The 27,014-nt window shown below is 37.6% G+C and overlaps 2 pseudogenes; both read left to right on the top strand.

Moving 5' to 3' along the window:
- Positions 1 to 9,620: 9,620 nt before the first annotated feature.
- Positions 9,621 to 10,480, top strand: LOC101704352 (methylsterol monooxygenase 1 pseudogene; annotated as a pseudogene).
- Positions 10,481 to 15,453: 4,973 nt separating this feature from the next.
- On the top strand, positions 15,454 to 16,389 carry LOC101704696 (serine/threonine-protein phosphatase 2A 55 kDa regulatory subunit B alpha isoform pseudogene; annotated as a pseudogene).
- Positions 16,390 to 27,014: the final 10,625 nt, after the last annotated feature.

A 27,014-nucleotide genomic window follows, 5' to 3' on the forward strand; every position in this document is an offset into this window, starting at 1 on the left:
TTCCCCTTTGCCCCTTTTCTTCCTATTTCACATTATCTATTATACCTTTTAGTCCTTATTTACACTTTCAGTTTCTCACTATAGAGAAATTATTCATATCCTATTTATTATGTGTGTCCTATTTATTTTACTTAAGAGTATCACCTCAATGTGCATCCATTTAGATATAAATGTCTCTAATTTCTCATTTATTATGGCTGAGTAGTACTCCATTTTATTTTTAAAAATCCACATTTTCTTTATCCAGTCTCCAGATGATGGGAAATTGGGCTGCTTCCAAGTTTTAGCTATCACAAATTGTGATGCAATGAACATGGCTGAACATATATCACTGTGGTATGATTCTTTTAACTCTTTGGGGAAGATACCCAGCAGGGGAATAGCTGGGTCAAATAAGACTTCCACTCCTAGTTCTTTGAGGTATCTCCATGCTGATTTCCACAGTGGTTGCACCAGTCTACACTCCCACCAGCACTGAGGAGGGTTCCTCTTTCCCCACAGCCCTGCCAGCATTTGTTATTGGTTGATTTCTTGATAGCAACCATTCTTTCTGGAGTGAGGAAAATCTCGGCTATGTTTTCATTTTCATCTCTTGAATGACCAGGGATGTTGAACAGTTTTTCATGTGTTTATTTGCTATTTCTACTTCTTTGTCTGAGAAATGTCTGTTCCTTTCAGATGCCAATTTTTGGATTGGATCTTTCAATTTGGGAGGTCTGATATTCTTAAGTTCTTTATAGATTTCAGATAGTAGACATTTGTCTGAGGAACAGCAGGTGAAGATTTTTTCCCACACTGTGGGTTGTCTCTTCACACTGCTGGTTTCTCTTGCTCTGCAGAAGCTTTTTAATGAGAAGAGATCCCACTTGTTGATTGTTTGTGCTAGTTCACAGGCAAGTGAGGTTTTGTTCATAAAATCTTTTCCTAGACCAACGTCTTCAAGAGATCTACTCAATCTCTATTGCAGCTGGTTCAGTGTTTCTATTTTAATCTTTAGATCTTTAATCCATTTCAATTTTAGTTCAGCACATGATGAGAGATATAGGTCTAGTTTTAATCTTTGACAAGTTGAAACCCAATTTTTCCAGCACCATTTATTAAAGAGGCTATCTTTCCTCCAGTGAGGGTGTTTGGCTCATTTGTCGAAGATGATGTGGCTGAGTGTGCCTGGAGTTATTTCTGCATCTTCTAATCTGTTCCACTGGTCCTCAGGTCTGTTTCTTTGCCAGTACCATGCTGTTTTTATCACTGTAGCTTTGTAGAATAGTTTCAAGTTGGGGGTTGTGATGTCCCCTGCCATGGCTCTGTTACCTAGAATTGCTTTTGCTATTCTGGGTCTCTTCTTGTTCCAAATGAATATTTGGATTTTTTTCTCAAGGTCCTTGAAATATGCTGCTGGGATTTCAATTAGGATTACATTGAATCTATATAGCAGTTTTGGAAGTATGGCCATTTTCACTATATTAATCCTTCCTATCCAGGAGCAAGGGATGTCTTTCCACTTTCTGATATCATCTGCAACCTCTCTTTTTAGAGTGCTATAGTTTTTTGAGAAGAGGTCTTTGATTTATTTTGTTAGGTTGATTCCTAAGTATTTCAGTTTTTTGGATGCTATTGTGAAAGGAATTGTTTGCACTATTTCTGTCTCAGTGAGTCTGTTGTTCGTGTAGATGAAAGTTAATGATTTTTGTGTGTTGACATTGTATCCAGCTACTCTACTGAATTTGGTTGTTAAGTTGAGAATAATTTTGGTGGTGTTCTTGGGGTCTTTGATATAGAGTATCATGTCATCTGCAAATAATGACAAATTGAAATTATTTCCTATCTTTATTGCTTTTATTTCTTTTTCCTGTCTAATTGCCATGGCTAATGTTTCCAAAACTATATTGAACAAGAGTGGTGACAGTAGACATCCTTGTCTTTTTCCTGATTTTAGTGTGAAGGATTGCAGTTTTTGACCATTTAGTATGATATTGGCTGTTGGTTTTTCATAGATAGCTTTTATCAGGTTGAGGTAGAGACAATCTATGTCAATTTTTTGTAGGGATTTTATCATTAAATGCATGTTGGATTTTGTCAAATGCTTTTTCTACATCTACTGAGATAATCATATATATGGTTTTTGTCCTTGGCTCTATTGATATAGTGTATTACATTGATTGATTTGCATATGTTGAACCATCCCTGCATCCCTGGAATGAATCCCACTTTTTCAGGGTGTATGATCTTCTTGATGATCTTCTGCATTCTATTTGCCAGTATCTTATTAAGGATTTTTGCATCTATGTTCATTCATGAGATTGGGCTATAGTTCTCTTTTTTGGCTGGGTCTTTCTTTCTCTGCTTTGGGCATCAAGGTGATGCTTGCTTCCAGGAATGAATTTGAGAGTATTGCTTCCCTTTCAGTTTCACTGAAGAGTTTAAACAGTAGTGGTAGGAGTTCTTCTCTACATGTCTTCTAGAATTCTGCAGTAAAGCCATCAGGACCTGGGCTTTTCTTAGTTGGTAAGTTTTTCATTATGTTTTCAATTTGATTGATTGATATTGGGTTGTTTAGAACTTTTAGGTCTTCTTCGTTCAACTTTGGCAATTCATACATATCTAGGAATCTGTCCATTTCTTCTATGTTTTCCATCTTATTGGCCTATAGGTTCTCGAAGTAGGTATTGATGATCCTCTGGATTTCTGCTGGGTCTGTTGTAATTTCACCCTTTTCATTCCTAATTGCATGGATTTGAGCCTTTTCTTTCCTTTTTCTGACAAAGTTGGCTAAGGGTTTATCAATTTTGTTGATTCTTTCGAAGAAACAACTCTTGGCTTCATTGATTTTTATTGTTCTCTTGGTTTCCATTGAATTGATTTCTGCTCTAATCTTTATAATTTCCTCCCTTGTATGAGCTTTGGGTTTGTCCTGCTCTTCTTTTTTTAGAAGCTTGAGGTTCAGCATCAGGTTGTTTAATTGGGTTCACTCTGTTATCCTAATATGAATATTCACTGCTATGAATTTCCCTCATAAGACTGCTTTCATTGTTTCCCATAGATTCTAATGTGTTGTACTGTCATTGTCATTTAATTTAAGGAACTATCTGATTTCTTCTTTAATTTCCCCTGTGACCCTTTGATTATTCAGAAGTGTGTTGTTCAATTTCCATGTGTTTGTGAAATTTTTGCGGTTTCTTTTGCCATTGATCTCAAATTTCATCACCTTATGGTCTGATAATATACAGGGGATGACTTCGATTCCTTTGCACTTACTTAAACATGTTCTATGAGCGAGTATGTGGTCTATTTTGGAGAACAACCCGTGTGCAGCTGAAAGAATATGTATTCTGATTTTGTGGGGTGGGATACTCTGTAAACATCTATTAAGTTCATTTGTTCAAGAGTTTGATTGAGTTCTACTATTTCATTGCTTACTTTTTGTCTAGTTGATCTATCTATTTGTGACAGTGGGATATTGAGGTCCCCCACTACTATTGTATTATTGCTTATATGGTTCTTCATGTCCGTTAATATTTGTTTTATATAGTTGGATGCATTAGTGTTTGGTGCACATATATTTATGATTGTCATCTCTTCCTCTTGGATTGCTCTTTTTACAAGGATGTAGTGTCCTTCTTTGTCTCTCTTAATCAGTGTTGGTTTGAAATTCACTTGATCTGCAAAGAGGATAGCTCCCCTTGCTTTTTGGGGGGTTCCTGTTGCATGGAGTATTGTTTTCCACCCTTTAACTTTTAGTCTATGAGTTTCTTTTTGAATTAAGTGTGTTTCTTATATGCAGCATATTGTTGGATCTTGCTTCTTGACCCATTCTGCCAGTCTATTTCTTTTGAATGGTGAATTGAGAACTTTATCATTGATGGTTATAACTCATATATATTGACTTATCATTGTCATGACTTTATCTTTTTGTTGGATTCTCCCCCTTTGCTTTAATTTCTTGTCCTGCCCAACAGATTCATTCTGCTGGGCTTTCTGGGGTTGTGATTCTCATTGTCATTTCCTAGGATATTGTCTAAAATTTTTTGATCTGCTAGATTGGTATTCATGAAGTTCCTAAGGAACTCTTTGTCATGAAAGTATCTTTATTTCTCCATCAATATTGAAAGATAGTTTTGAAGGGTACATCAATTTGGGTTGGAGGCTGTGTTCCTTTAGAGCTTGGAACACATCACTCCAAGCTCTTCTTGCCTTGAAGGTTGGCGTTGAGAAGTCTGCTGTGATTCTGATGGGCTTTCCTTTGTATGTGATTTGTTTCTTTTCTCTCACTGCTTGTAGAACTTTGTTCTTCTGTTGGCTTTCTGAAATCTTAACAATTATATCCCTAGGTGTAGAATTTTTTTGATCAAGGCTAGTTGGAGTCCTCTATGCCTCACCTATCTGTATGTCAAGTTCTTTTCCCCTGCTTCAGAAGTTTTCTGCCATTACTTCTGTAAACAGTTTTTTTATGTCATCTGGACTCTCTTCTCTTTCTTCTTTGACTCTAATCAGTGTTATGTTTTTCTTCTTTGCATCGTTTAGCCACTGCTGGATTGATTTCTCGTGGTCCCTTACAATTTTGAAGCAATTTTTCTTTTCCTGGTCACTAATTACAATCTTATCTTCTATATCTGAAATTTTGTTCTCACATCAGCTCATTCTGCTGAGTAGACTTTCAGTGGAGTTTTTAATGTCCTGGAAATCTGTTTGCATCTGTTTTATGGATTCCATTTGTTTCCTATGTTGGGATTCCATCATGTTCCTCAGCTCCTCTCTAGATTTATTAATCATGCCTTGCACTATGAGCACAATCTCTGCTGTTATCTGAGAAATTATTTCTGATTTCATTTTTTCCAGATCCCCTTTTGTTGCCAGGTCAGGGAGTCCAGGTGGTTGAGTATCAGATTGTTCCATCTCATTTCCCTTTGGGATTGCTGTAGGTGATCTGGAAGTCTGGTTTTGAGACTTCTTTAAGTGTCTTCTCATTTCAACATGGGGTGGGGGCAGGAGGCTTGTGCTCTGGCCCCTGTGTGGCTCACCTCCTCTGCACTGGGAGTAGTGCTATGGTGGCCACTCACTCTTTAAATTCTTAAAGAATATCTTGACCACCAAGCCCTACCTAGTTGTCCCTCCTTTCTGAGTTTGAAATGTTATTGGGAGTTAATTATTCTCCTTTCTCATACTCCCTGCAGGAAATTTGGAATTTCTGAATATGTGCTTCTTGGGTGCCTTGCTCTTGACCACATAGATCCTCAGACAGAGGAATTCCCTTCTTCACTCTCTAAAGGCAACATGACTTTGACAGGTTTTTGTATTTCTCTTTCAATGGATTCTGTATTTGCATCAACTGAGAGTGAGAATAAACCTGTGGGTATAATAAAGGGAGTTCTAGAAGGGAAGTACATCTATGAGCGACTACATTAAAAAATCAAAGATAATGCAAACAACCCAATGATGCATCTCAACATCATAGAAAAATTTTAAATCCCATCCCAAACCAGTAAAAGGAAAGAAATAACTTATATAAGAGCTAAAATTAGTAGAATAGAGACTAAAGAACAATACAAAAATGAAAGAAACAAAGAGTTGGTTCTTTGAAAAGATAAACAAGATTGATAAAGCCTTAGCCAAGTTAATAAAGAAAGAGAAGATGTAGAATAGTAAAATAAGAGATGAAAAGGAGGATATTATAATGATGAATTTTCTATCCACCAATAATGAACCCACTAAGAAAGATATTAGGAGTTTCACAGTAGTTTCAATAAAATAAAATACCTAGGAATAAACCTAAACAAGAAGGAAAAAAACAAGACAAATTATAAAACACTAAAAAAAAAAAGGTTAAAGACCTCAAAGCATGGACAGCCATCTCTTATTTATGGATTGACAGAATCAATATTGTTTAAGTGGACATATTACTGATAGAAATCTTCAGATTCAGTGTATTCTTTATGAAGATACCAATGATATTTCTCAAAGAACTAGAAAATAAATCCTAAAATTCATAAAGGAATCATACAAGATCCTGATTAGCCAAATCAATCTTGCACAAACCAAACAGTACTGGAGGTATTTCAATACCCAATTTCAAAGCACCCTACACACCACAGTAATAAAAGCAAAATAGTACTGGCATAAAAACAGACAAATAGACCAACAGAGGACCCAGAAGTAAACCTGTGCAGCTACAACCATCTGATTCTCAAAAAAGGTGCCAAAATATGTGTTAGAGAAAATACAGCCTTTTAAACAAATGGTCTGGGAAAACTGGCTATCTACATTGTTAAATATTGAAACTAGATCTCTCTATATATATCCCACCCTGTACTAAAGTCAACTCAAAGTGGATCAGACCTAAATGTAAGATCTGGAACTTCAAAACTGTTAAAGAAAACATAAGGGAAATATGTCAAGATTTTGGCACAAGCAATGATTTCCTGAATAAGACTCCAATTGTTTAGGAAAAAATGGCAAGAATCAATAAATGGGATCACATAAAATTTAGAAACTTCTGCACAGCAAAAGAAACAAAAGTGAAGACACAAGCACTGGAATAGAAGGAAATCTTTGCCAGCTAATCACCTATTAGAAAATTTACACCCAGGGGCCAGGGATTTAGCTCAGTGGTTCTGGCACCTGCCTAGCAAGCTCAAGGTCCCAAGTTTGATCCCGGGTACCAAAAAAAAAAAAGGAAAATTAACACCCAGAGTGTATAGAGTGTATAAAGAAGTCAAAAATCTTATCATGAAATGAACAAGTAATGTAATCAAGAAATGGATCAATGCACTGAAAAGACATTGCTCAAAAGAAGAAGTACATATGTCCAATAATCATATGAACAAATTCCCACAGCTTTAGCCATCAGGGCATTTCCAATCAAAACTATATGGTGATTCCATTTCACCCCAGTCAGAAGGCTATCATCAATAATAAGTGTTGGTGACAATGCAGGGGGAAAAAGAACCCTAATACACTATTGGTGGGAAAATAAATTAATGCATTCACTATGGAAATTAGTATGGAGTTTCCTCAAAAGACTAAAAATGAAACTACCATATGATTCAGGTAGAGAACTCCTGGCATATACCTGAAGGAATTAAAGTTACCATATTATAGAGACACCTGCATTCCCATGTTTATTGCAGCACAATATATAATAGCCGAGTTAGAGAATCCCCCTAGGTGGCCATCAGCAGATGAAGGTAATGCATATGCACACAGGAGAATTATTCAGCCATAAATAAGAATGACATTGTGTCATTTTCAGGAAAATGGATTGATCTGGACATCATCTGGTAAGCAAAATAAGCTAGACTCAGGAAGACAAGCATGGCATGTTTCTCCTCATATGTGAAGTCTAGAAAAGAAAACGATGATATGAAAGTACATGGGAGACTGTTAGACAAGAAGAAAGATATCAGGTGGAAGGGGATGGGAGGATAAGGAAGGGTATTAGGAAGTATGATATGATGAAATATCTTATATACAGGTATGAAAATGGCACAATAAAATGCAAATTCTGCATAATTAATATGCATGAGTGAAATACAGGAGTAAAAAATTATACTTACTTGGGACAATAAGAGCTGCATTGATACACTTATGAGAAATGTATAATTATAAGCACTTCATTAGGTAGCTGCTCAACATTTATATATGCCTGATAGATGATTAGAAGGAGTGATTAGAAGTCTTGATTGGTGAGCTGTGTGTGGTGGTGCAAGCCTGTAATCCCAGCACTTGGAAGGTTGGGGCAGGAGGATAGCCACAAGTTCAAGACCAACCAGAATTACAGAACAAGACCTTGTCTCAAAAAAAGAAGAAGAAGAAGTCTTGACTAGTGGGGTTCCAATTAGTTAATTAGTTAGCTCACAATTAATTAATTAGTTAATTCATTAGTTCTAATTAATTAGTTAATTACCCCTCTGTCATACTGCCTGGCCTTGGAGCCAGCCAAGTATGGACTGAAACTTCTATAAACTGTGAGCAAAAATAAATCCTTTCTCTTTTAACTTGTGGGTGTCAGCTGTTTTGTCCCAGCACTGAAGAAGTAGCTAAGATAAATTGTTTGCCCATTCTCTATTGATGGACATTTGGGTTGTTTTCAGTTTTTGTCTAATGCTCATGAAGTTACTATGAACATTCTCACACAAGTCCTTTTGCAAACATACATTTTCACTTATCTTAGATAACTACTGGATCAGAATTACTGTAATTGGTGGATCAGAGTATTATTCGTATCTAATTTTATTCAAAAACCTGCTAAACTCTTTGTCCAAGTCATTATGTGTTATACTCCTGACAGCAATATTGATCAAATCTAATTTTTCACAACCAATATTTTAACCAAAATTTGAAATTACCAGCCTGTATGACAGAGGGGCATGGCAAGGAGAAAGAGTTTATGACAGAGCAGGCAGGAGGCAGTGAGCCTGCCTTCTTTCTGTCCCTTCATATTCCATCCAGGCTATGAGCCTATTGATGGGTGCCACCCACACCCAGGGTGGGGCTTCCTATTACTCACACCCAGAATAATACTAAATTAATGAGTAGACTAATCCAATAATCATAACCTTTATCCACATTTGCTCATCCTAGATCCAGCCACCTCTGAAAAGCCTCATCAATTAGCACATGAGGCTTTGGGGAGCCATATGGACAAACCATAACACAAGTCATGGTATATCATCAATAAAAAGGAATTAGTTACTGTTCTAATACATGCAACAACATGAATGAGTAAAGCAGTGATGATATAAAAATCCATACACAAAAAGTACATGTTGTATGTTTGTACTTATGTGAAGTTCTAGAACAGGTAAAACTAATATAGGGTGAAAACAAATAACTTTTTGCCTTTAGAGGGTTGGAGAGATTACCCCAAAGAAGGACTCTTTCTTGTGAGAAAGAAATTCAGTGGAGGTGTAGGTACACAGATATATACAATCATCAAAATTTTTCAGTTAAGACTTGGGGATTTCAACCTATGTTACTATTACCTTAAGAACAATAAAAGCAATTACAACTGAAAGGTTCGGGGACTGTGTGATACAAATGAACCAGGAATGGAAGAACACTAATAGTAGTGGAAGTTGAGTCATAAGTAAGTGGGGTTTATTATAATATTCTATTTATGAAATTTTTCCACCAATAACTTATAAAAATAGACAAGCAAAATAATCAAAAGGCTTCCAGGGAACTGAAAATAGTACAGCAGTGCTACCGAAGATAGCTAACTTAGGGACAGGGTCCAAAACAGAGTCAGAACAGATAATCAGGTCTGTGGTCCAGGGCTGAATTGACAGAAACTAGGCCCCAAAATAGGGACAGGATGGTTAGGCCCACACACTCCACCAGAGATAAACAACAAGTCAAAGTTGTACTGTAATTAACACCATGTGGTCCAGTGCACCCAAATGATGTAACAAACACATAGACAGATGACCAGAACATTCTGAGCCTCACTCCTGCCCCTTCCAAAAATGCCTTCTCGAGTTCCGAGGCTGCCGTACCTGGTGGCTGGACCTGAATCTCCGCGGCGCTGCAGAATTAGAAAGCTGCCTGCGGAGATTTGAGAAATGGCAGCTAACGGAAGCACTGGTGTCTTCAGCTCGGCATCATTGGCTGTGGAGTACATAGATTCGCTTCTCCCTGAGAATCCTCTGCAAGAACCATTTAAAAATGCTTGGAACTCTATGTTAAATAATTACACAAAGTTCCACATTGCAACGTGAGGATCCCTTATAGTTCATGAAGTCATTTATTTCTTGTTGTGTTTACCTTGATTTTTATTTCAATTTATACCTTACATGAAAAACTACAAAATCCAAAAGGATAAACCAGAATTATAAGAGGCCAGTGGAAATGTTTTAAAGTACTTCTCTTTAATCATTTTTGTATCCAGCTGCCTTTGATTTGTGGAGCCTGTTATTTTACAGAGTATTTCAACATTCCTTATGGATGGGAAACAATGCCAAGATGCTATGCTCTTTTGGCAAGATGCTTGGGCTGTGCGGTCATTGAAGATACCTGGCACTATTTCTTGCATAGACTCTTACACCACAAAAGAATATATAAATATATTCATAAAATTCATCATGAGTTTCAGGCTCCATTTGGAATAGAAGCTGAATATGCACATCCTTTGGAAACTCCGATCCTTGGGGCTGGATTTTTCATTGGAATCCTGCTTTTGTGTGATCACATAGTTCTTCTTTGGGTTTAGGTGACCTTGCATTTGATAACAACTGTTGATGTCCACAGTGGTTATGCTATTCCTATCAACCCTTTAAATTTCATCCCTTTCTATTCTGGTTCCCGGCATCACGATTTCCATCACATGAACTACATTGGAAATTAGGCTTCGACATTTACATGGTGGATAGGCTTTTTGGAACAGCAATATAATACTTATAATGAAAGGATGAAGAAGATTCAGAAAAAAACAATAAATCTCTTGCAGACCTTCCTGAAGACCTACATTTTCCTGAATTGCAAGTAGTAGCTAACATTGCTTCCAGGGAGCAGAAATAAGCATGTGTCTTGGCTGCTAAGTGATGAAAAGAACATTAACAACCTTTAACTATCTTCCTAGTGGGAACTTTTTCTATTTTACATACAAGATCTGTGTATGTATAAATAAATGTATATTTAAGTACAGTTTTTGTGAGGTGAGCCATGTTGCTAAACTTAAGAGGCTTTTCAGTACTGAAAGAAGTATTATTTGTCTTTTCCCCCAGTGCTACCAGAGACCTGAAGTTGACAGTGTCTTTAAGTTTGTTAGATACATATTGGTCATTCTTAATAATGGTGTTGGCCTTACCTTTGAAACATTTTTTAGAATTCACCTAAAATAGAAATATCATGAGAGGAACTGCAGCAGCAGAGACAGCGAGTGATAAAAGCCAGCCAATCAGCAGCCACCACTGCCAAGAACTCTTAACTCTTGGCTGGAGCTGACCAGTTTGGGGTGATTCTTTGGGGAGCTATTATTTTTTTTTTGGTACTGGGGATTGAACTTGGGACCCTCGGCTTGAGAGGCAGGCAACAAGCCGCTGATTAAATCCCTGGCCCTGGGGAGCTATTTTATATAGCAATATACTGTTGGTGTCTATAAATTAAGACATTTCTGATTTGATGTACATGGAATATTTCAGTCAAAAGGTTTCTCAGATGACTTAAATTTTTTTTTAAATTCAACTTTATTTCTGCTATTTACCCTTTCATTTTTGTATGGTAAGTTTTCTTTACACTTAAATCTGTATCTTGAAACTTTGTGAACTGATTTGCTGTATTTGCACTTTGAGCTATTGAAATAAATGTGATTTTTGTCTGAAAAAAAATGCCTTCTCTGTGCTAAGGGTTGTAGATAAACTAAAGTTAATGATGCTTGCAGATGCATCCTTGCTACATGCCTTGCTTTTCTATCAGATCAGTATTAGCTAAGCGACTAATTGTGATCCTATATGTTGATTACAGTTTGACCCAAGGTAACCTGCGATGTGATTTTACTGTATTAAGAACCCCCCCCCCAATACAAAGAGCCTCAGTGGAAACTCACTTTCAGGAGTTTCCCTCCTACCTCTCAGAAGCTTTCTCTTAATAAACCTTTCCTCCTCTTTATCTCCTTTGTCCTCCATTTTTCAGCATTGTAAGATAAGAACTCAGGTTGGTACAAACTCTGAATCTGATTACAGGGTTGGAGCAGAGTGTTTTCCAGTCTTTCATCACACAGGAATCATCACAGACAGTAGGAATTGAAAACACCACAACTGATATTCATATCTCATTCTAGAGCATAAATGATTACATGTCTAGCTAAGATAAACAGATAATTGTATTGGGAAACAGACATTTATATCTCAAGTATAAAAAGTAACTTACCAAATATTGTTCTTTTAGGTACCAGGTAGCAATTGGAATAAAAATTCACATACAAGCTATGTAGCTACTTTGGAATATAGCCATGAATGGTACAGGCTCAGATCAGTGTAATCTTTCTTAACTTGGCAAAGCTCCTCAAGTTGCATTAACTATACTATACCACATCCAATCAATAATAATTAACTACTATAAATATCTTATAAATAAATGGTGTGTGTGTCTGAAAATACATAGGAAACTTGCTCAATAAATTATTCTACTATTTATTTCTTATCACTTCTTATTTTCATAAAAGACTAAGATCAATGCTGTGGATGTTTCAATAAGAGACTACAATGAATTTTCTTCATCATAATATAATGCTTGAGTGTGTGTGTGTGTGTGTGTGTGTGTGTGTGTGAGACTGGGGCTCTCTGTAGACTTAAGAGTAGATTACAGAGAGAAGGTGAACGGGTCCCAGCACCCGGAAGGAAGCTCCCCGCCTCCATCACAGGCTCCTAGGACAGAGAAGCTCAGTCAGTCCCAGAAACCGGAAGGAAGCTCCCCCGCTGCCATCCCAAGCTCTTAGGGCAGAGAAGGTGAGCCGCGTGGGCGCCAGAAGCACCCCACCCCTGTGGAAATGAGAAAACACATAAACAAGCTTCAAAAACAGAGTTCCAGATCACCTACAGCAACCCCAAAGGGAAATGAGATGGAACAATCTGATACTCAACAACCTGGACTCTCTGAACTGGCAACAAAGAGGATCTGGGAAAAATGAAATCAGAAATAATTACTCAGATAATAGCAAAGATTTTGCTCATGGTGCAAGACATGATTAATAAATCTAGAGAGGATACAGATAAAAAAAAATGGAGGATTTGAGGAGCATGATGGAATCCCAACATAGGAAACAAATGGAATCCATAAAACAGATACAAACAGATTTCCAAGAGATTAAAAACTCCATCGAAAGTCTGCACAGCAGAATGAACCAATGTGAGGATAGAATTTCACATATAGAAGATAAGATTGCAATTAGTGAGGAGGAAAAGAAAAATTGCTTTAAAATTGTAAGGGAACATGAGAAATCAATCCAGCAACTGCTAGACGATGCAAAGAAGAATAACATAAGACTGATTGGAGTCAATGAAGAAAGAGGAGAGAGTGCAGATGACACAAAAAAACTCGTCACAGAAGTGATGGCAGAAAACTTCCGAAGCAGGGGAAAAGAACTTGACATATAGATAAGTGAGGCATGTAGGACTCAAGCTAGCCTTAATCAAAAAAAAATCTACACATAGGCATATAATAGTTAGGATTCCAGAAATCCAACAGAAGAACAAAATTCTACAAGCAGTGAGAGAAAAGAAACAAATCACATACAAAGGAAAGCCCATCAGAATCACAGCAGACTTCTCCATGCAAACCCTCAAGACAAGAAGAGCTTGGAGTGATGTATTTCAAGCCCTAAAGGAAAACAGCCTCCAACCCAGATTGATGTACCCTGCAAAACTATCTTTCAGAATTGATGGAGAAATAAGATACTTTCATGATAAAGAGCACCTTAGGAACTTCATGAATACCAAACCAGCACTCCAAAAAATTTTAGACAATACCCTAGGAAAAGACAATGAGGATCACAACTCCAGGAAACCCAGCAGAATGAATCCACTGGGTGTGACAAATTAAACACAAAGGGGGAGAATCCAACAAAAAGAAAAAGTCATGACAAGGCTTTTAAAACTTTTGACTTCATCTCCCTAATGAGTGTATAATTCAGTCTTATTATTGTACTGATTAGTATATTTCTGATTCTAGAATTGCACCCCATTCCTTGTGCTATACTGGCTATTTATCATCTTCTTATGTCTACATTTTAATTGGGTTGTCTATTAATGAGCTCTAAGAATTCTTTATATATTCTGGTCATAGGTTATATGCATTGTAAATATGGTCTGTTTAAGGACTACTTTTCATTTTAATGATGTCATTTCAAGTTCTAAATTTTGATGGAATCTCATTTATCAATTTTTTTCTTTTATACATCATGTTTTTTGTATCCTAGATAGTTCTTACCTACCCTGAATTCATAAATATTTTCCCTTATAATTTCTTCTTAAAGTTTTATACTTTTAGGCTTTCTTATTTAGATTCATAGACCCCTTCAAGTTATTTTCATGTATGGAAAAAAAAGGTTGAGGTTAATTTTTTATATATGGATACCAGGTGTTCTAGTGCCATTTGCTGAAGACACTATCTCTTCCTCAGCTCTTGAATCAAGTTTATATTGTATAAAATGCTAATGTTAAGTAATCTTTCAAAACTCAGTGGACCATATATGTGTGGTTCTATTTCTAGATTCTCTGTTTTATTCCAATGATCTATATGTCTTTCCTTACACCAACACTGCCTTGATTACTGTAGCTTTAGAAGAAGTCTTAAAATTGGGTGCTAAACATCTTCCAACACTGTTTTTGTTTTTGTTTTTGGCTTTTCTGGGTCCTTTGTACTCCTACATAACTTTTAAATTTCAATATGCAGTTCATCATTTATAGCAAGTATACACAGACCTGAATTTTTATATATACCTTGTGTTTTCTAATCCTGCTAAATTCAAGTACAAGTTCTAGGGGCTCCTGGAGATTTCTTAGTATTTTCTCTGTAGATGATCATTTCATCTACATATAAAGATTTTTCTTCTGCCATGCCAATCCTATTCTAGTTGTGTCATTTTATTGCCAGACTATTTTGGTTTAGACCTATGTTTCAAAGTCTAATGGACAGATGAAAAGTTGGCACATATATCCTTGTTCCCCACTTTAGGGAGAAAATATTGTATTGTCTCCATTCATAGAAGGAGTTTTTGTTGGAAGTATGGAGTACATTTCTTTGATCTGTTGAGAAGGTTCTGTTCTACTTCTAGTCTCCTGATAGCTTTTACCATGAACAGCTGTGGAATTTAGTCCAATACTTTTTCTCCAACTAGTAACAGGATCATATGGCTTTCTCCTTTCCTCTGTTAAAATGATGACTTTTGGGGGTAGATCTTCCAATGCTGAACCAACACTGCCATCCCTATAACAAAACCACTTTCTACATCCTGTCAGATCTGACTTCTAAGAGTTTGTTTTGTTAAACAAATTTCTATCTATGTTCATACTTTCTTCTTCTATTATCTTTATCCAGTTTTAGGATTAGCACAATGTTGAATTTCTAAAATGAGGGGAGAAGTGTTCCTTCTTTTTTCTGCTTTAATTGTTTGATATAATTGATCAGTTAAAATGTTTATGAGCCTGCTGTTGTCATATAGGTAGGTTTTCAAGCTAGGAATATACTTTCTTTAATAGGTGCTATTCAAATTTTATATTTCCTCCAGAGTTAGTTTCATTAATTTGTCTTCCAAGGTACTTCTTAGAAGTTGTCAAATTTATTTCAAAAAAATTTTTTGTAATATGCTTTCTATATCCTTTTAAATTCTGTAAAATCTGTGGTAATGTCTCCTAGATCTTAATATTGTAATTTAAAAAATGTATAACTGATATTGTGTAACAGGAAGAAAAGGTCTAAAAGAGCAGGGGAATTAGGAGGGGTAGGGGAAGGGAAAAAATGGAAAGGAAAAAATATGAGAAGAGGAAAAAAATGGAAACAAGGTCTTTGCAAGTAGGGAAGGGTGGAGGGAGTGAAGGGAGGGGAAGAGAAGGGGGAAAAAAATAAGAACCAAGATACTCATGTAATGGTACAAGATCCCAATGATGAATGTAACTGTATTTTATACCTAAAAAGTACCAATAAAGTTAATGGGGGGGGAGAAAAAAAAAGAAGAAGAAGATGGATGGTAAAGAGGTCCTACTACAGTTATGACACTATGATTGCCAGTCTTCAGCCCCATGGACCTAATGGTAGAGGCTAGTCCTCAAAGAGTATTCGCCAATGCTCATTCGTTCCACATCAACTACGTTTCTATCAATAGTGATTGTGAAACTTACTTATCTGCAGATGATTTGCGGATTAACCTTTGGCATCTGGAAATTATAGACAGGAGTTTTAATATTGTGGATATCAAACCAGCCAATATGGAAGAGCTCACAGAAGTGATCTCACCGGCAGAATTCCATCCCAACAGCTGTAACACATTTGTGTACAGCATTAGTAAAGGAACCATTTGGCTCTGTGACATGAGGGCGTCTGGCCTCTGTGATAGGCACTCTAAACTGTTTGAAGAACCTGAAGACCCCAGTAACTGGTCTTTTTTTCCCCGAAATCATCTCTTCTATTTCTGATGTAAAATTCAGCCATAATGGTTGCTATATGATGACTAGAGATTATTTGTCAGTCAAAATTTGGGATTTAAATATGGAAAACAGGCCTGTGGAAACATACCAGGTGCATGAATACCTCAGAAGTAAACTTTGTTCATTGTATGAAAATGACTGCATATTTGACAAATTTGAATGTTGTTGGGATGGATCTGACAGTGTTGTCATGACTGGATCTTACAATAATTTCTTTAGAATGTTTGACAGGAACACAAAGTGAGGTATAACCCTAGAAGCATCACGTGAAAGCAATAAGTCTCACATGGTTTTGAAGCCACACAAAGTCTGTGCAAGTGGCAAGTGAAAGGAAGATGAAATAAGTGTTGACAGCCTAGATTTCATCAAGAAAATCGTTCATACAGCCTGGCACCCCAAGGAAAACATCACTGCTGTAGCTACTACAAACAATCTGTATCTATTTCAATACAAAGTGAATTGGGGTTGGCATTCCTAGCAGAAGAGCCCACTTCCTACTTAGTGAGATAGTTGAATCTAGCACTAGTACCCATAAGAGAGAGGTCCATTGCGCTATCCCTTCCAGTGTCTGACAGTGTGCCATTCGACAACATGTGTTTGCAGCTACATGGAGAAAGCTCTGTGGTTTCCTCACTGTGTTCTCCAGGTCTGCTAGCCATTTAGGTAAGGGTGGGGCACTTTTAATTTAAATGGCTTCTTCCACTATCTTGCCTAATGGACTAGATTGGACTGTGTCAACACTGATTTACTCCACTTTTTATGCCTTCCATTGTGATGACATCAAACACAGTGAACACCTTCAATTAAGCTATGGGATTTAACTGTGTATCCTCATTACTGTATCATTTTTGGGTACACCCCTTCCCCTTTTTAACATTAAATACAGCTCATTCTTACTGTGGCTTGTAGCATTCCTCCTCTCTGGCCTCCTGGACTGCGCTTCCCCCATCTCTCTTACCCTTGCCTCTTCCTCCCAGTCTCAGTGGTGGGATATTATGAAAAACAAATGAAAGCACACAAAATGAGTGAGTTTGGGGTCAGCGGTAAAGAGAGTGTATGTCGTGAACAAATGTTTAATAACAGTTGGCTGCAATCACTCCTCGCCATGTCTGCCAATGAAAATGAGGAAAAAGAAAACTACTACTGAATAAAAGTGACAACGAAAAAAAAAAAGAAGTCAAATTGTCGTTATTTGCAGATGACATGATACTCTACATAGAAGACCCCAAGAACACCAAAAATCTTCTAGACTTAATAACCAAATTCAGTGGAGTAGCTGGATACGAGATCAACACCAGAAAATCAATAGCTTTCCTGTACACGAACAACAGACCGACTGAGAGAGGAACCCTAGAAACAACTCCTTTCACAATAATATTTCTAAAATTGAAATACCTAAGAATCAATCTAATGAAATAAATCAAAGATCTCTACTCTGAAAACTACAACATTCTGAAAAAAGAGACTGAAGATGCTATCAGAAAATGGAAAGACATCTCTTCCTCCTGGGTCGGAAGAACCAATATAGTAAAAACGGCCATACTTCCAAAATTGTTATATAGATTCAATGGAATCCCAATTGAAATTCCAACAGCATACTTCACAGAACAAGAGAAAACAATTCAAAAACTCATTTGGGACAAGAAGAGATCTAGAATAGCAAAAGCAATTCTAGCCAACAAAGACATGACATGGGGTATTACAATCCCCAAACTTGAAACTATATTGCAAAGCTGCTGTGATAAAAATCAGCATGTTCCTGGCAAAGAAGCAGACTTGAGTATCAGTGGAACAGATTAGAAGATGCAGAAATAACTCCAGACACACTCAGCCACCTCATCTTTGACAAAGAAGCCAAACACCCTCACTGAAGGAAACATAGCCTCTTTAATAAATGGTGCTGGAAAAATTGGGTTTCAACTTGCCAAAGATTAAAACTGGACCTATATCTCTCACCATGCACTAAACTAAAATCAAAATGGATTAAAGAGCTAAATATTAAAACAGAAACACTGAACCGGCTGGAACAGAGGTTAGGTAGAACTCTTGAAGACATTGGCATAGGAAAAGATTTCATGAACAAAACCTCCATCACAGGTGAACTAGCACAAAGACTCAATAAGTGAGATCTCTTCTTATTAAAAAGCTTCTGCAGAGCCGGGGATATAGCTCAGTGGCACCACACCTGCCTTGCAAGCCCAAGGTCCTGAGTTGGATCCCCGGTACCAGAAAAAAAAAAAAAATGTTCTGCACAGTGAAAGAAACCACCAACAGAGCTACGAGACAACCCACAATGTGGGAAAAAATTTTACCAGCTGTTCCTCAGACAAAGGTCTACTATCTAGAATCTATAAAGAACTTTAAAAAATTAGACCTCCCAAATTTAAAGACCCAATCCAAAAATGGGCATCTGAAGTGAACAGACATTTCTCAGACAAAGAAATAGAAATAACAAATAAACATATGAAAAAATGTTCAACATCACTGGTCCTTCAAGAGATGCAAATAAAAACAACATTGAGATTCCACTTCACTCCAGAAAGAATGGCTGCTATCATGAAATCAACCAATAACAAATGCTGATGGGGCTGTGGAGAAAAAGGAACCCTTCTCCATTGCTAGTGCAAGTGTAGGCTGGGGCAAACACTGTGGAAATCAGTATGAAGATACCTCAAAAACTAGGATTAAAGGTCCCATTTTACCCAGCTATTCCCCTGCTGGGTATCTTCCTAAAAGAATTAAAAGAATAATACCATACTGATATATGTGCACCCATGTTCATAGCAGCACAGTTTGTAATAGCTAAAACTTGGAAACAGCCCAATTGTTCATCAACTGGAGACTGGATAAAGAAAATGTGGTTTTTTTATGATATGGAGTAGTACTTAGCCATAAAGAATGAAAAACTAGAGATATTTATAGCTAAATGGATGCACATTGAGGCCATACTCTTGAGTGAAAATAAATAGGTCACACATGCGTAAATACCGAATAATTTTTATGGTGTGAGAAACTAAAAGTGTAAATAAGGATCAAAATGTATAATAGATAATGTGAAATAGGAAGAAAAAGTCTAAAGTGGAAGGGAAAGTGGGAGGGGTAGGGGAAAGGAAAGAAGAGAAAAGAATAAATATGAGAAAAGGAAAAAATGGAAACAAAGTCTTTGTAAATAGGGAGGGGTGGAGGCGTTGAAGGGAGGCCAGGGGAAGGGGGAAAAAATAAGAAAGATCTATCATGTAAAGGTACAAATTCCCAATGATAAATGTCATATTGTATAGCTAAAATGTACCAATAAACTTAATGAATAAAAAAAAATTAATCATCTGTCATTGGCACCCCATGACTTCACCAGCTATGGGCATGAGAGATCGCCACAGACACACAGGGAAGCCAGGCTGAGCTTCCATTACCAATTCACACAGCCTCTGCATCTCCCACACGGAGAGTCTTCAGGGTCTTCAGGCCGGGCTGACCTGTCCTCTCCAGGGTAAAGCTTCCATTTGGTCGATGGTGCAGATGGGCCAGGTATGCTCTATTCCTTTCCCTGACCTCTGTGCCGGGATCTGCACTATTTAGCCTCTGCCTGGGCCACCCTGAACTTCTGGAAGGCAGAACTGCATCCTACTATGGAGTTCTCCATCTGATGCGTGATAGGTGCTAGATTACTAAATGTATGTCAAACAAAACTGAATTGATGCCAGTGGGGATATGGTTGAGAGGATCACCAGAATCACCTTTTACTAGGTGAGGTGGAGGGACCTAGAGGTGAGAGACTGGAGGAAAATAGCCAGGTAGCAGGGGGGGTCCATGCACATTTATTCTCCCCTGAGGCCTTATAAAGGGTAAATGGTACAGAGTTGTGATTACACGACTTGTTTTCTGAACTCAAAACAGCAAAATCCTGTTTCACAGAACCACAATGAAATAAGATCCTCTGGTGGCTGACAGGAAGAAAGGGAAAGAAGCAAGCACATGGACCAGGAGACCATTTTCCAGTCATGTCCAATTTGTACCTCAGAAGTTACACAGGCCTGACATATTATAATAATAACAGGTAAATAAAGGAAGTTTTGTTTCTTATATCCATAAACTATATTTTATATGTAGCCAAAGACAAATCCTCTTCACTCAATGTGACCCAAGTAAGCTAGGTATGTTCAATTCATGCTTTGCAGGTTGGAAACATTTCTAAAAATTCCCAGCAAATATACCTTTGAGATCCCACCTTATTATAAGGTAGAAACTATTTGTAAAGTGGGCAGCAGGACCAACAACTTCCAAAGGACAGTCTCTGTGCTAAGCACTCAACTTATTTAAGGTGAGATTTTTCTTAACTGAACTTAGATATTTAACAAAGGAATTGCTTGATCCTTACCAGAAGTATTGGGAGTAGGAGCAACAGGGCCCCAGTAGGGCCCCTTCTGGGGCCCCTCTCTAACAGATTAAGTTCTGAGACCTGACTATCATAAAAAAAGGTTCCTTGTCAATGAGAAGACAGAGTAAGGTCTGTTGGGATTGTCTTGTTGTCCTGCCTGCTCCACTTCTTCCACTCTGGTCTTCTCCACCTTCTCGTGCTAGACCCTCTGTGACCTGCACTCTTGTCATGCCCAGTTCCTCTAGTCAGAGGGACAGGGATTTCATGGATGCCAACATCCCAGGCCACACACACCTAGGCATGGAGCTCTTTGTCTCTCCCAGGCTACAGTTCCCTGATCCTGCTGAAGCAGGGGCGAGGTCTACTGCTCTTTCTTGATTAACACTGTGATGTTCTCTCATGGCTTTGGGAGACTTGACCTAGGGCTGTGTCATTCTTCCCAACCCCTATGCTCCCAGCCAGGTGAAATAAAACAGTGTTGTGATGTTAGGGTTTGCATTAGTATTATGAATAAAATTTAAAGAATATTAATAGAATGAGATTTTTTTGTTCCCTCTTTCCAAGAGATATATTTGTTGCTATTCCCTCTTCCTATTGGATAAATTCAAATAGGAATGTTAGAGGCAATAAAAATTGATTACTACCACTACTTCATTCTTGAATAATGCAATTTTCCCTCAATTGTTTTTATTTGTAAGCAAAGTAAAACTTACTATGTGTATATATTCACAAGACTGACAAAGAAAGTGAAAAAATACAGTTTTTTAAAAGTGCAAATCAGGTATTGGTTGGTAAAATTATGAAGCCAAAGAGCACCTAATCAAAGCTCTTATTAGAACATATGAGGTAAATTAAAAATTGCCATAGATCTTTTGCAATAACTGCCATCAAATGGTGGAATCTACTACCCCACCTCTCAACTTTGTGCTGGCCTTGTGACTTTCTTTTAAAACAGAATGTGGTGAAAGTCACATTGCATGTTTCAAAAGGAGGCCAACTGGAATGCTACTGCCTCAGGAAGTAGTCCTAGTTAGGTTCCTGGGGAATGAGACATCCCACCCAGCCAAACGAAGCTTGAACATTAGAGCAACCCCACTTGTTTCCACATGAAGCAGAGACAAGCTACTAACCAATTCCAGACCAAACTGCCAACCCATGAAATCATAAACAAATGAGTGGTTATTGTTATAATGAATAACAACTTTCTTACACAGAAATAGCTTAGTGATTAATGCCAATTATCTAACAAAGATTTACCTTTTCACTGATTCAGTGGAAGAAATAGTATTAGCAATAGTATGCCTTTCTTTATTCTGTGAGTCACAAAAGATTTCCTAATTCAACAATACCTACATTCTCATGGCATCTAATATGCACAGGGATAATGAGATGCCCCAGGTGTGGACCCATGATACTTTGTATTAGCAGCTATGTTATCATGATATGCAAGAATTATTAATGTTGAGGTAGATAATTTTATAAACATTGTGTTCAGCTTCACCTTTGATCTTGGGACAAGTCTCCCCCCCCTTGTAAAATGGGGTTAAAAATAATACCACTTTGTAGCGTTAGGACAAGCAAATTAGGGAATACCTGTAAGTCAGCAGAGAACCAAAGTATAAACAGAGAAATGGCTCTGGAGTCAGAAAAGGTAGATTCAGACCCTTATGCCACCATGTACCTTGAGTAAATTACTTAACATCTCTGTCTCTGTTCCTCATCAGTGAAATGGAGATAACAATAGCACATAACCCACATAGCACAAGGCCTGATAAAGAAGCAGATAAGTAATTACCATGGTAAATTACAATCAGAGAGATTCTCCAAAGAATATTTCTTTGAGAATGACAGAATTGTAAGGGGAATACAGGTGTGACAGGAAATTATGTTGTTTTCAAGGAGATAAAGGCAAGAGGAAGCTTTTAGAGGTAAAAAAAAAAAAAGTATATATATGAAAAATTTACATGAGCTATTTGGGTAGAGTCCCTTGGTCTTGGAGACCCAAAGCTGGAGTTGAAGGCACCGGTGGAGGTGCCATTGCTGGGTGGGCCTTTTGTCTAGAGCACTTTGGACTCCTGCAGTTTAGGGAACGCCAAATATAAGCTTTGTTACAGAAAGCTGCATATATGAGACTTACAAAGTATGGGACCCATGTAGAACAAAAAGAAATTTCTTGTAAGACTTTGGATAGCATTTATCTCATACAGGCAGCATGAGCCCTTCCTTTTCATTCCTCCCCATGTCCAGTTGTCTAGGACTCACAAGGACAATTTTATTCTGGAATCAACTTTCACAGCACCATAAAAGAACTTATTAGACTCATGATCATCCCTGGCCTCATCTAAGGCTACTTTGTTTCCTTTGTTTAACCTGAGAAAGTCTTGTGCTTGCATCCCGTTTCCCTGCAGATAAATTCCAAGCCAGATTTCTCAGTTAATTATGAAAATAAAAATTTTCTTTTTTTTTCCTGTGAGACAGTGTCTCACTATGTAGTTCAGGCTGGACTTGAAGTCACTATGTATCCCAGACTGGACTCGAATTTGTGGCAATCCTCCTGCCTCAGCCTCCCCACTGCTGGGACTACAGGCATGTGCAACCACACCTGGCTAAAAATTTTCTTAATAAATGAAATTAAGATGGCATAAAAAAATGGTCTGGGTACATTGCTTGTGGAAGATCATTTATACTTCTGAAAATTTTTGGTTATACTTCCAGCTGTCAAAATAACAACTCTGCTATAAAGGAAATAAGATTCTGAGACCTCCCCCCCAAAAAAAACTATGACCAGGGAACAAGAATTCAAGTTATCCTGAATGACGTCTTGAAAGAGATTACATCAACTTTTGTAATCACAAAACAAAATAAAGTCTTAAATCAATACATTTACCAATAACATCCATGAGAACATCAGGCAGGTAGACTAGGGGAGAGCAGGGAAATCTCTTCTATAAGATTCAGAATTCATTCTCAGGCTTAGAGATGGAGGCTGGAGACATGTCAAGTTTAGTGATACATTACAGGAATTTGGTTTGGTTTTTTTGTTTTGTTTTGTTTTGGTACCAGGGATCAAACTCAGGACCTTGTGCTTGCAAGGCAGGTGCTGGAACCACTGAGCTAAATCCCTGGCTATTACAGGAATTTTATCTACAAGTCACTTTTTTTTTTTAACATTTTCCATCAGATACAGGGATATCTGCTAGGGAGCTAAAGATAGCACTAGATAATTCTGATTTTGATCTACAGTGTTCACTCTCTTCACAATCAAGATGTTCTATCAGCCAAGGTCAAACAGACTGAAAGATCTCTAGTATAGACACAGCTCTTCAACTTCACTGCACATGGCTGACACTTGCTGTCTTACTTTCCTCATTGCTGCTACAAAACACCCAACACCCAAAGTTAAAAGGGGACAGGTTTATTTAGCTCACAGTTTGTAGAGGTTTCAGTCCATAATTGGCTGGCTCCAAGGCAGGGTAGCATGGCAGAGGGGCATGAAGAGGAGAAACAGTTCTTCACAAGCAGAAGGCAGCAAGCTACAGGTGGCAAGTGTCTTTCTGTGCTTTATATCTTAACCGCGCTACCCACATTAGGGTAGGTAGCCCTCACAACCTTAGTCCTAGCCTTGTATCCTTGATTCCAGAATCACACACTCTCAGCCAACTCTGAAAAGCTCCACCTATGACCACATGAGGGGGACAAGCCATAGCACTTGCCTTCTCCATTATTTCATTTTGACTTCCATTTCTTTCAGGATTAAAACTCACTATGATTGTATTTCTTCTTTCTACATGTAAGTAGGGCTCAGGGAGACATGTGAAATATCACAGTGTGGGAGTTGAGCCTGGCTGTGACCTCTACCTCCAGGTTGACTTTTCCTAAGGTATAACCTATATATCTGGCCCTTAAATGTGGTTACCCCTGTCTGCTGGCATCCAAGATGTCTGTAGCACCATCAGATCCTTAGCCAGAAAGCCACTCCCTGACCTATGAGCAGTAGGTTTTACATACATTACAGCCCCAACCATAAGATATGTGGCCGGCTCTCTTCCTTTTAGTCAGCTTCCCTAGTGGACATGGACAATTGGGCTTATCCACCAACACTGTGCTGAGGCTCCTGGGATACCCTGAGGAGACCCTTGGTCCACACACATAGATACGCCTGCTGTCATTGTCATTGTCCTAAATCCACTATCATTGTCTAACCCAGACTGGATGGCTTTGTTCAAGTCTCACCCTGGGAAGTGGAGCGTAGCTCTCTTCTGACCTGGGACTTCCTACTCAACTGGATAGCCCCAGGTGTACCCCCATGCCATTAACAATGATCATCTTTAAATATGTGCATGCAAATGACTTCTACTTTTGTACATAACTTTTCCTATTTTTTCTGCATTTTTCCTTTTTACAAAAAGCATACATTGCTTTCATAATATTAATAAAGTAAAGTTGTAAACACTTTTTAAATAGTTATTGAAAATTATAAGAGGATGAGAATACATTATTCCACAAATAGCAATGGAATATTTTCCCATTTGGGAAGAACAATAGTTTGGATCCACATGTTTCAGATGTAAACTAAAAATAAATTTCCTTTCATACTCCCACTTCTGGAAATCTAACCCAACACCCATAGGAAATTAGCAAAACTGCTCAATGCCTCACTTACAATGATATATCTTGAAATATTATTTATTTATAATAGAAATAACTGGGAATTAAGTGTACAAGAATAGGAAAAATGCAAAATAAGTGATCATGAAATAGAATCTTTCACAATTATACAGTCATGAAAATGGTAGAAAAGCAATTTTAAAAGGAGTTTTATAAATGTATATAAAAGTTTGTTTTGTGGTGTTGATTTTAAAACTATATGTAGTGCATTCAACACACACACATATGTAGAGAGCGAAGCTGGGAGGGCAATCATGCCTCGCAGTGACATTTGAGTGATGGAAATACAAGTGATTTATATTATCATATTTATAAACTTCTATATTTTTCACATTTTCTATAATGAATATATAGTATTTTATAACCACAAAGGTTTTGTTTAAGATAGGCACAAGAACTTGCAAAATTCATTATAAGCACAATTAGCCAAAGCCACAAATCCTAAAGAAATAAACAAAAGAAGAATATTAGCATAAAAAGATCCTTCCCAAAGGTTAACAAAATAATTTCCATTCTCTGGGAGAAATTTTTTTGGGGGGGGAGAAAATTTTTTATACTCTTACAGCAATTACATAGGCACAAGTTAAAATATACAGTTTTATTTTCTAATTATTAGGCTAGCAAAAGAAAAAAAAATGGTGAAACCTGTGAACACTGCCAGAATAAAAATGGAGTCTTTTGTGTCAAACCCTAACAAAAATAAGAATAAATGAAGGAGAGGATCTTATGCACATGTGTCTTATGATAACAGCCATTCACGAAAGATGCCAGAACCAAGCTTGCACAAAGGCTGTGAGAATCTTACACAAAAAGTACTTCTGCAAAGACATGTGCCTAACAACTATCTCTTTAATAGTGGACTGACATCCCCTGTGTTACTGGTCCATGTGATATAGGAAATAATACCAGAGATGAAATATGAAATATTATATCTCCCAACCTGTTAGCTGTATGACACACCAAGCTCTTGTTCTCTAAAAGTCAAAGACTGAGTTCTAGGAACAACGGAAGAGTAGGAAGATATTTATTGATAGGAAAGCTTCTGAGGGGGAAAAGGGGTCCCAAGTGAGTAGCTGGGGACCCCACTTCACAGAGGAGTTTTATAGAGTGAAATCCACGTGGTTACAACATGGGCCACAGCCATGATCATCTAGTAAGGTTACAAGTATAGTCACTTAGGTAATAATGGTCCAGTTGGGAAACAAGCCACTCAACAAGCGTGGGTGGAAAGAACAAAGATTCTCCTAGGAAGTGGTAGGTCCAGAGGTCTCTGGTCACCCACCAGGGTGGTTGATGTTTATCTAGACTTCATTGGGCCCAGTGTTTGTTCTTTGAGGAACCATGTAGGTCTGGTTATTGTCTTTATCTCAAGGCCCTGTTTCCAACTGATATGTCTCTGGTCACAGCTGTATTGTGTGTTTTACCTCTGTCCTGACCCTTTCATGGACCTAACTCTGACTGCCTGTCATATTTCTACCTAACTCATCTGTCTATAATACTTATAGCCATGGGTTATTATCTCAGAATAATTTAAGTGATCTTCCTCATTTTGCCCTAGGAAACTTCCTGGTCTAAGCCTCTTTGCATACCCACAAAGAAATGTGCAGGTTCTCACTGCAGTGTTCATTCTCACATAAACTTTATCTTGGGGATTCTTGACCTGCCTATTAGTTAGATAGACAAACCCTAAGTGTCACTCACAAAGTAACTCACGTGTTTTGTAGTGAGGAGAGTTTGTACTAGTTTATCTCTAATCCCTATTCACTATAATCAATCTTACAAAAGACTGAAATGAATTTCCTCCCTGAGTGTCTGCCTTCAGGCTCAAGCTCCTC

Source organism: Heterocephalus glaber, unplaced genomic scaffold (assembly GCF_053883595.1).
Source record: "Heterocephalus glaber isolate CG9 unplaced genomic scaffold, H.glaber_assembly_v1.0 deba00000621, whole genome shotgun sequence".
In the NCBI taxonomy this organism is placed as follows: domain Eukaryota; kingdom Metazoa; phylum Chordata; class Mammalia; order Rodentia; family Bathyergidae; genus Heterocephalus; species Heterocephalus glaber.